This window comes from Pteropus medius, unplaced genomic scaffold, assembly GCF_902729225.1.
Source record: "Pteropus medius unplaced genomic scaffold, Ma_sr-lr_union100, whole genome shotgun sequence".
In the NCBI taxonomy this organism is placed as follows: domain Eukaryota; kingdom Metazoa; phylum Chordata; class Mammalia; order Chiroptera; family Pteropodidae; genus Pteropus; species Pteropus medius.
In genome coordinates, this window is record NW_024346771.1 from 8,066,243 (window position 1) to 8,075,917 (window position 9,675).

At 34.2% G+C, this 9,675-nt stretch overlaps 1 non-coding gene across 1 annotated transcript; it reads left to right on the forward strand.

Moving 5' to 3' along the window:
• The first annotated feature begins 1,433 nt into the window (after window positions 1-1,433).
• Window positions 1,434-1,507, forward strand: TRNAI-UAU (transfer RNA isoleucine (anticodon UAU)). The gene has a single exon. It is a non-coding gene; the product is annotated as a tRNA-Ile (tRNA).
• The last annotated feature ends 8,168 nt before the right edge of the window (window positions 1,508-9,675 follow it).

Below are 9,675 nucleotides of genomic sequence, written 5' to 3' on the forward strand. Positions count from 1 at the left end.
ATACAGAGAATATTTTGAGGGCTACTAGATGGGAGGGATGTTGGGGAAATGGCCAAAAAAAGGCATAGGAATAAAGAGATACAAATGGATAGTTGCAGAATAGACATGGAGATATAGAGTGTAGCCTGGAGAAGATGGTTAATAATGTTGTAATAAATATGTAAGGGGGAAGAGGATTACTAGATTTAGTGGGGTGATTGCTGTGTGAGTTATGTGGATCTCTGATCACTATGCTGTACAACTGAAACTGTTCATTATTGTATGCCAATTATAATTGAAAAAAACTCATTGAATTGTATAATGTAAATATAAGCAACTAATTGTCTATTGTGTTTCAATAAAGCTGGGGCAAAAAACTAACATTATACCTCAAGAGATCTAAAACAATATCCCAAGGTTAGTAAAATAAAAATAATATTATTTTAGTAGATGTAGAGAAAGAATTTGACAAAATTCAATATATTTTCATGATAAGATCTCTTATCAAATTATGTATAGTAGGACCATGCCTCATCATAATAAAAGTTATGTATGACAGCCCACAGCGGATATCATATTCAAACGTTTTCCTCTGAGATTAGGAACAAGACAAAGGTGACCACTCTTGCCACTTTTATTCATGACTGGTAGTTATGGCCAAAGCAATTAGGCAATAAAATGAAATAAAAGTCATACAAACCATAAAAGAAAAGGTAAAATTGTCTGTTTGCAGATCATATGATCTGAGAACTATAGAATGCTAAAGACTCTACCAAAAAAACTGCAAAATAGAACTAATAAAGAAATTTAGTAAATTTGCAAGGTATAAAACTACATACATATATTAGTTATGTTTTATATACTAACAATGAAGTATCAAAAAATTGAGAAAACAGTTCTATTTCAACAGGAACATAAAGCTTAAGAATTAATGTAATGAAGGAGGTGAAAGTTCTATATAATGAATACTATAAAATACTGATGAAAGTAATTGAAGAAGAAATAAATAAATGGAAAGATATCCCATGTTCATGGATTGGAAGAATACTGATGAAATGCTCAACATCACTAATCATCAGAAAAATGCAAGTCAAAACCACAATGGGACATCACTTCACACCAGTTAGACTGGACATTATCGAAAAGGCAAGACACAGCAAGTGTTGGTGAGGATGTGTAGAAAAGGAAGCCCTTGTATACTCTTGATAAGAATGTATATTGATATAGTCACTATGGAAAACAGTATGAAATTTTTCAGAAACTTAAAAATTGAACTATCATATGATCTAGCAATTTCATTTCTGGGTATATATACAGGGGAAATAAAATCACAATCTCAGAGGGATACTGCACTTCCATATTTAAAGCAACATTATTCACAGCAGTCAAGACATGAAACAATCTAAGAGTCTGTTGACAGATGAACAGATAAGAAATATGTAATATATAGGGGTGGCTCCATGGTGTAGTGGTTAGCACGTCTACTTTATGTGCAGAAGGTCCTGGGTTCACGCCCCAGGTGGAGCCATGGACCGTACCCCAGGTGTGCCAGGCCCTGGGTGCGCCAGGTCTCCCAAGTGCACTGGGGATGCCAGGTCCTGGAAGCACTAGGCCCTGGGGATTTCAGGCCCTGAGTGCATCAGGCCCTGGGTGCACACCACAAGCGAGTGGGAGGAGACACCCCACCTTCAGAGATTCAGTTCTTAAAGGGAAAATGGCAACATCCATGGGTCAGGGGTGGAAGTGGTGGTGGAGGGGGGATTAAAAAGGGGGAAAAAAGAAAAAGGAAAATGTAATATGTAAAAAATGAATATTAGATAAGAAAAATAAAATGGAATATTATTTAGCTTACAAAAGAAGGAAATCTTGCTATTTGCATTAATATGGATGAACCTGAAGGACATTATGCTAAGTAAAATATACCAGACACAGAAAGGCAAAAATTGCATAATCTCACTTATATGTGTAATCTAAAAAACAAATTAAACTTATAATAACAGAGTATATAAAGTATAGAATAGCAGTTACCAGAACCTGGGAGTTGGAGGTAAATAAAAGATATTAACCAAAAAGTATAAACTTTCAGTTATAAAATCAATAAGTTCTAAAGACCTAATGTGCAATGTGTGATGGCAGTTAATAATAATGTACATATGAAAATCTTAAGAGAGTAAATCTCAAGTATTTACGCTACAAAAAGTAAGATATTAACTATGGTCAGTGATATGTAGTTTGATTTTGGCAATATTTCACACTGTATGCATATATTAAAAATCACATTGTATACCTTAAATATATACAATTTTTTATTTGTCAAAATAAACTAAAAAATAAACAAAAAAGTGAAGGAGAAATACTTTATCAGTCAAACAGATATTGAGGGAATTTTTTGCAGTAGACCTTCTTTGAAAGATATGTTAAAAGAAGTTATTTAAAGATAAGGGAAATAATAAATTGCAGAAATTCAGATCTACATAAAGGAAGAGTATTTAAGGAGAAATAACTGAAGATAAAATAATACATTTTATATTTCTTATTGTTAATTGGTCTAAAGAAAAGTTGGTTCAAAATTGTAGCAGCAATGTAGTAAATTACATAAACGTAAGTTTATTTGTTTATATAAAGTGAAATCAAAGACAGCAATGATACAAGGGACAAGAGGGGAGAATTCAAATTATTTTGTTTTTATAAGGTTCTCATTTTACCTGTGAAATGGTATATTGCTATTTGAAAGTGGAATTGTATTAGTTCTAAATGTATATTACTAATTCTAGGGCAACCACTTTTTTAAAAAAGTAGAGAGTATGGAATTATATAAAGTGCTCAATTAAAACCACAAAAGGCAGGAAAAGAATAAAGGCAAAATATAAACAAAGAATAAGCAAAACAGATAGAAAACTAACAAATATGGCAGATATTAATCCAACTATTTCAATAATCACTTTGAACATCAGTGATCTAAATAGACCAATTAAAAGACAAACAGCATCAGAGTGATTAAAAAATAAGACCCAATTATGTGTTGTCTATAAAAAATCCCCTTCAAATATAAAGACACATATGGAGTAAAAGTAAATGTATGAAGAAAATATACAGTGCTAACATTAATCCAAAAAAAACAGAGGTATTAAGAGTAACTTAATAGTTGGTTAACTTCAAAGCAAGAAAAACTATCAAAGATAAAGAAAGGTATTACATGATAAAAGAGTCAATTCTCTAGGAAGACACAATAATCTTGAACAGGTATGTGCCTAACAACAGAGTGTCAGACTTTGTGATGCAAAAAATGACAAAACTGAAAGAAGTAATAGATGAATCTACTATCTTAGTTGGAGACTTCAACACCCTTCTATCAGAAATGAACAGATTTAGGAGACAGAAAATGATTAAAACCAGAGTTGATCTCAAAAGCACCATCAATCACCTGGATATAATAAACATCTAAGAAATATTTCATCTAAAAAGAGCAGAATATATATTTTTCTCAACCTCATACAGAATATTTACCAAGATAGAACACATTGTGGGCCATAATACATACCTTGCATTTTAAAAAATCAAAATTATATAATATCTGCTTTCAGACCACAATGTAATTAAACTAGAAATCAAAAACAGAAAGATAACTGGAAAATTACTGATTATGTGCAGATTAAACAATCAACTTCTAAAGAACACATGGATCAAAGATGAAATCTCAAAAGAAATTTAAAAGTTTTTGAACTGAATAAAAATGAAAACACAACTTACTAAAATTTGTGGAATGCAGCAAAAGCAATGCTTAGCGGGACATTTATTGCATTGAATGCATATATTAGGAAAAAAACAGACCTTAGTCAATAACAGACAATGGTCTAAGTTTTCACTTTCAGAACAGAAAAAAGAAAAACAAATTAAAGCCTAGGTAAGCAGAAGAAAATAAATGATAATAAGTAGAAAAGAAATAATAAAATTGAAGAGGGGAAATTGAGAAAATCAACAAAATCAGAAACTTATTCTTTGAAAAGAGCTACATAATTAATAATCCTTTAGCCAGGATACCCAAGAAAACAGAAAGAGGACACAAATTGCTAATATCCAAAATGAAAGAGGAGATATCACTATAGTTCTTATGGATGATAAAATGATAATAAAGAAATACTATGAACAACTTTGTGCCAATAAATTTGATAATCTAGATGAAATGTATTAATTTCTTGAAAGACACTGTCTGCCAAAAGTCACACAAGAAAAAATAGACAATTTAAATAGAACTCTATTAAAGAAGCTGAATCCAATCTGAAAAGGCCACATACTATATAATTTTAACTGTAGGACATCCTGAGAAAAGCAGAAAATATAGAGACAATAAAAAGGTAAGTGGTTAGGGGAGAAGGGAAGGTATGAATATGTGTAGCACATATAGAGCAGTGAAAATATGCTGTATGACACCATCATGATGGATACATGTCATTATACATTTTTTTCAAACCCGTAGAATGTACAACACTAGTTATCACTCATAGTGCACTATGGGCTTTGAGTGATTCGGATGTGTCAATGTAGGTTCATTAATTGTAACAAATGTACCACTCTGGTGGAGGATATTGATAATAAGGGAGGCTATGCACATGTGGGGAAAGGGGGACTATAAGAAATCTGTACCATCCTCTCAATTTTGCTATGAACCTTAAACTGTTCTAAAAAAAAAGTCTTAAAAATCTAGAAACATAATACTTGTAATAGCTGTTTTAATTTTCCATCTGCTAATTCCATCACCTCTGACATTTATGGGTTCATTTCTAATGAATGAATGATACCAAACTGTGAGTCACAATTTACCACATCTTTGCATGTCTAATAATTTGTAATGGGAGACTGGACATTGTGTTGTTATGTCACTTTAAAGAATGCTAAAGGGAATTAAATTATTTTGGATTAGGTCAATCTATTTGAAACTTGTTTTAAGCTTTGTTAAGGTGGGTCTAGTGTAGCCTTTACTGTAGTACTATTTTAGCTATTCTGTGAATGTGATCGTTTTTAGATTTCTATTGATTATTCAGTGTCCTTAGTGTGGTTTATCTTGTCTAGCCAGACAAAATTCACGCATCTCCCGACCTTATGTGAACTATGGGAAGGATTTACTTTATAACTCCTCAGAAGTTATTCTTTTTCTCACCTAGTGGAATTTCTACCTAGGCATGTGCAGATTAGTATTGAGCTAAATATTTAAGAAGAGCACCTATGCAAATTGCTGAAGACTTTCCTGAATATATCTCTCCTTTTTGGTACTCTGTCCCATAAATGTCATTTACCTCAGCTTTCCTGACTTTGTTCTCAACTTAATAAGATTATTCTGCTTTGCTTATGTTCCCATCCCTTGGTTATGGTCTAGAAAAATGCCTTCATTATAAAGCTAGGGCATTCTGAGGGATTATCCCGTTGGTTTTTCTTCTTTCTGGGTTCAGTCGTACACTACTTAACAGTTTTCCGGGAGGCTTATTTTTTATGACAGGCAAGTAATTCTGATCCTGGTTACTACTTCATGATCCAAAGCAGAAAAATATACTGAGAATTTATGAAATTAATGTATAAATGAATTAATGACAATCTGTGGTTAATATGTTGAATTTGAAGTGTTCATGGAATACTCACTTGAAAATAATCATCAAACGATTAAATATTCAATAATTCATAACAGTGATATGGACAAATATATATTGAAAATTTATTTTCATGGACCTGAATACTTATGGCAGAGGAGTCAGAAGTCAGAACAATTATAGTCAAGAGATGGATACATTAAATAAATTGTTGAATGTTAACAAGTCATTAGTAGTAAGGAAATAGTGACTACATTTTATGAATTCAATTTTATAAATTTTCCTGGGAGAATATGCATATAATGATGAAGAGATAGCAATTTGAAGGAAAATGACTGCCCTGTTATATATCATTTAAATCAGTAATTACTTATCTTCCCCATCTCTTATTAGAGAATCTTTATGTACATTCTGAAGCTCATTCTGTTTTTATGGATACGTTGCTCAGGAGCTCAACCAAAATGAAAAAGAAACAAATGAATTAATTGAGATAAGCTAAAATTACATTAAGTGACATAGACATTATATATATATATATATATATGTATATATATATGTTTATGTGTGTGTGTGGATTTGAAATGTTTTGTGTAGGTATGATGTATCATTCAGGATGAATATTAAGATATAGGACAAAAATATAATAACCCACAACTAAAACTAAATGGTCTTTTTCTATCTATCGATCTTCTTATCTTTTTTATAGTTAATATAAATTTATAACCTATTAGTGTCAGAAGTTTTCTTAGGAATCAGACATTATAGTTTATTACCCATATGAAAATCAATGTCAGAAGAGGTTAATCAAATGGAAAGGCCATGTATTAAGTTAGTAGCAGCATTAGAACTAGGTAGGGCTCATTCTTTCTGATATCTTGTCTGCATCTCTTCTTTGAGTAAGCATGTGCCAACAACTGGCTAAAGGTCTTTTCATTCTTCCTGAGCACACAATTCCGCTAAATCCCTACCCTCATTTGAAGTTAGGTACATTCATCTGTCTTTCTCCTATCTGCTGGCATCTATGAAGTAAAGGTAAACCTAAAAGCCACATTTTGGAATGGCAGAGCTTCTGTTAGTTTGGACTCTACATAACTGTGAGCATGTTTTCCTCCTACCACCACCATTTGAACTTTATGTAAATGAGAAATTTATTTCTATTGTCTTGTCACTGAGATTTAGGGAATCATCTTTCAAAGCAGTGAGTCCTGCATTAATTAATAAAAGCCTACAACTTTGTGTAAAATAATAACCTGAGACATGTTTTAATAACTAAGAATAGAGGCCACTGGAAAAATGAGTGTAGAGAATGGTACATTCAAAGGTACTTTCTTCCACACGGTTCCTTTGTGCCTTGTCTGAATCTATCTCAATCATAAAGAAGGAAGACTGGTTCAAGCAGGGATGGTTTCTTTACAACCAAGGGTAGAACTTATAATCTTTATTTAATACACAGAAGATGCTAAAACTGGAATAGAGAGTTAAGTCAAATTTAAATAGGAAAGCACAGTTTTGTATTTGAAGGAAGAAGCCCCAGGAACAACAGAAAAACAAAATGAAAATATGTGAAGACATGAGTGAACTAAAAGTTTCTTGGCAAAAAAAAAAAAAGAAGAAAAGAAAGAAAGGAGGAGGGGAGGGAGGAGGGAGGGAGAATATGAAGAAGAAGAAGAAGAAGAAGAAGAAGAAAAGAAGAAGAAGAAGAAAGAAAGAAGAAGAAGAAAGAAAAAGAAAAGGAAAGAAAGAAAAGAAGAAGAAGAAGAAGAAGAAAGAAGAAGAAAGAAGAAGAAGAAGAGAAGAAGAAGAGATAGAAAGAAGAAGAAGAAGAAGAAGAAGAAGAAGAAGAAGAAAGAAGAAGAAGACAGCATTGGGCTCTTATTTTTGTCTTTATGAAAGCTATGGGACATGGTACCCAGGTAGGTTTTGTTTTCTTTACTCTATTTTAAAAAGAAGATACCTTGATGGTCACAGTCATAACAGTATCTCCCTTCTTTTGAAAATAACCTCTGAGATCAAGTATTCATCATTCTTTCCTATAAGAAAATTGTTCATCCATTCTTATTAGCAACCAGTCGCAGTCACTCAACATTATCCAAGGAAGCCACTTAAGACAAACTGCAGAACTGGGTGGTGTGGATTGGGCCAGCACATCAATTTTTTCTTGTATTGGAATTTACTCACCTAATTTCATTGTCTCTCTTAACATAGTCATCTATCTAGGTTCATTGACTGGTCTGGATTTACACAGGTTATTTGAAAGATAAAGGTCAGATACATACCATACTGCTAAAACCACATCTATTAACCGTGGCTCCCTCATCCCCTACCCCCACCTGCCTCACTGACTTTAGGTATCATCAGCGTCATCTGGAGCAAGAGAGCTGTAAATTAAATGTGGCAGAACATGAAATGGGAGACAAGAATAAAGCCACAGATTAGTGATAGATGATGCCAAGTTCAACCTTATTAGCCTTTGAAAAACCACACTGCTCTGCCAAAACAGTATCTGAACCTTGTTATATACAGAGCTCCTAGACAGTCCAATTGCTGCTGGTTTTAATCAGAGGATGACAAAGAGGCAATTAGCTATGGCTTAGAGAGAAGATGAAGTCCTTCCTCAAGGGGATTTGCTCCTGCCTGAGATTTCAGCCTACAAAGTTTGAAAATACTTTCTTCATTCTCTGCCTTGGAGCCTTGCTAATTTTAGACCACCAGCCTTCAGACTGATTTTTTTTTCAGATTCACATGTTTGCATTCATAAAACAAGGCATCTTGAAGAAAGAAAATATTAAAAGTAGCTTCTACGCAAAGAAGTGACCACACTTTGAGAAGCACTGGCTGAGATGACCAAGAACAATTGACTTGGGAATAAAAACAGGAATTATTCAGGAAACGAATTTCTAGATATGAGAACATTTCTAGGTATGAGAATCAAAAATGTCTCCAGACATTGCTGAAAGTCCCCAGACATTGCCGAAAGTCCCCAGGGAGTCACGGATGCACATTGCCCCCAGTTGCAAACCACTGACTTCATCCAATTACTTATGAGAAGAATGGGGCCTCATCATCCATTTAGACAACTGGTTCTCAAACTCTAGCATGTATCAGAATCACCCAAATTGCTTGTTAAAAGATGGATTATGGGCTCAGCCCAAGTTTCTGGTTCTCGGGTGATGCTACCATAGCAGATTTATGTATAGCAGGTTTGAGAAACACTGGTTTCCAGGGCTGAAACCAATCCATTTTTATTCCCTAGAGCTGGAGATAGGATTTTCCTCCTCAAAAGCATGTGGATTCAAGGTGGAAGACAGCTCCCCATACATAATCTGTGGCCTGTTTGAAAATAAAAAGTGGGGAGTATTATTAGAAAAGCAATCAATGAATTCTTCCACTGTTCACAGTCAGGCTGATCTGGCCAATGGACCTTAATGATCAGTGGTAGACTGGAGCAGGAAGCTATCAGAGGAAGAGCATAATTTTGATTGTGAGGTAGAGCACTGCCAGGAAACCTGGCTGCAGAGAATTGTGAGGGTAGGATTACTCTCCCTCACAGAGTTTAGGGATAAGACCTTTATTGCCCCTTCTCTCTGCCTCTGACCTGTGCCCCAGTGCTGCATGTCAACATCCTCAAATCTGAGAATTTTTACCACTATTTTGCAGCCACAAGAAAGAAAGAAGTCGGGGACAAGGATCTTGTCAGCCTGCTCAGGATGACGACAAGTTCATCATTCCACACAGGTATGTGGACCAGAGGATGCAGAAGAAAGGAGGGCAAAGAAAGAAGATCCAGAGCACAGCTACCTTTTAATATGCAGTCAGCCTTGCCAATTATAAAATGTTATCCAATACAAGTTCTGGAACTTCAACCAGATTATGCTTCCTACATCTCCTTCTGTGTATGAGAGGGGAGCAGGTGGATCATAATGATGGTTAGGAAAAAAGTACACAGAATGGATTTAGCACAAAGAGGAGAAAAGCAATTTCCTCCCATAGAACCAAGCCTTCTTTCCTGTTATAGAAAAGCTCTGCCTCTAGGATCACCTTACCAAGCCAGACCTCACTTTCCTTTATGGCCCAAGTTCTACCTGCTTTATAAAAGTCCTCCCACCCAATTTCA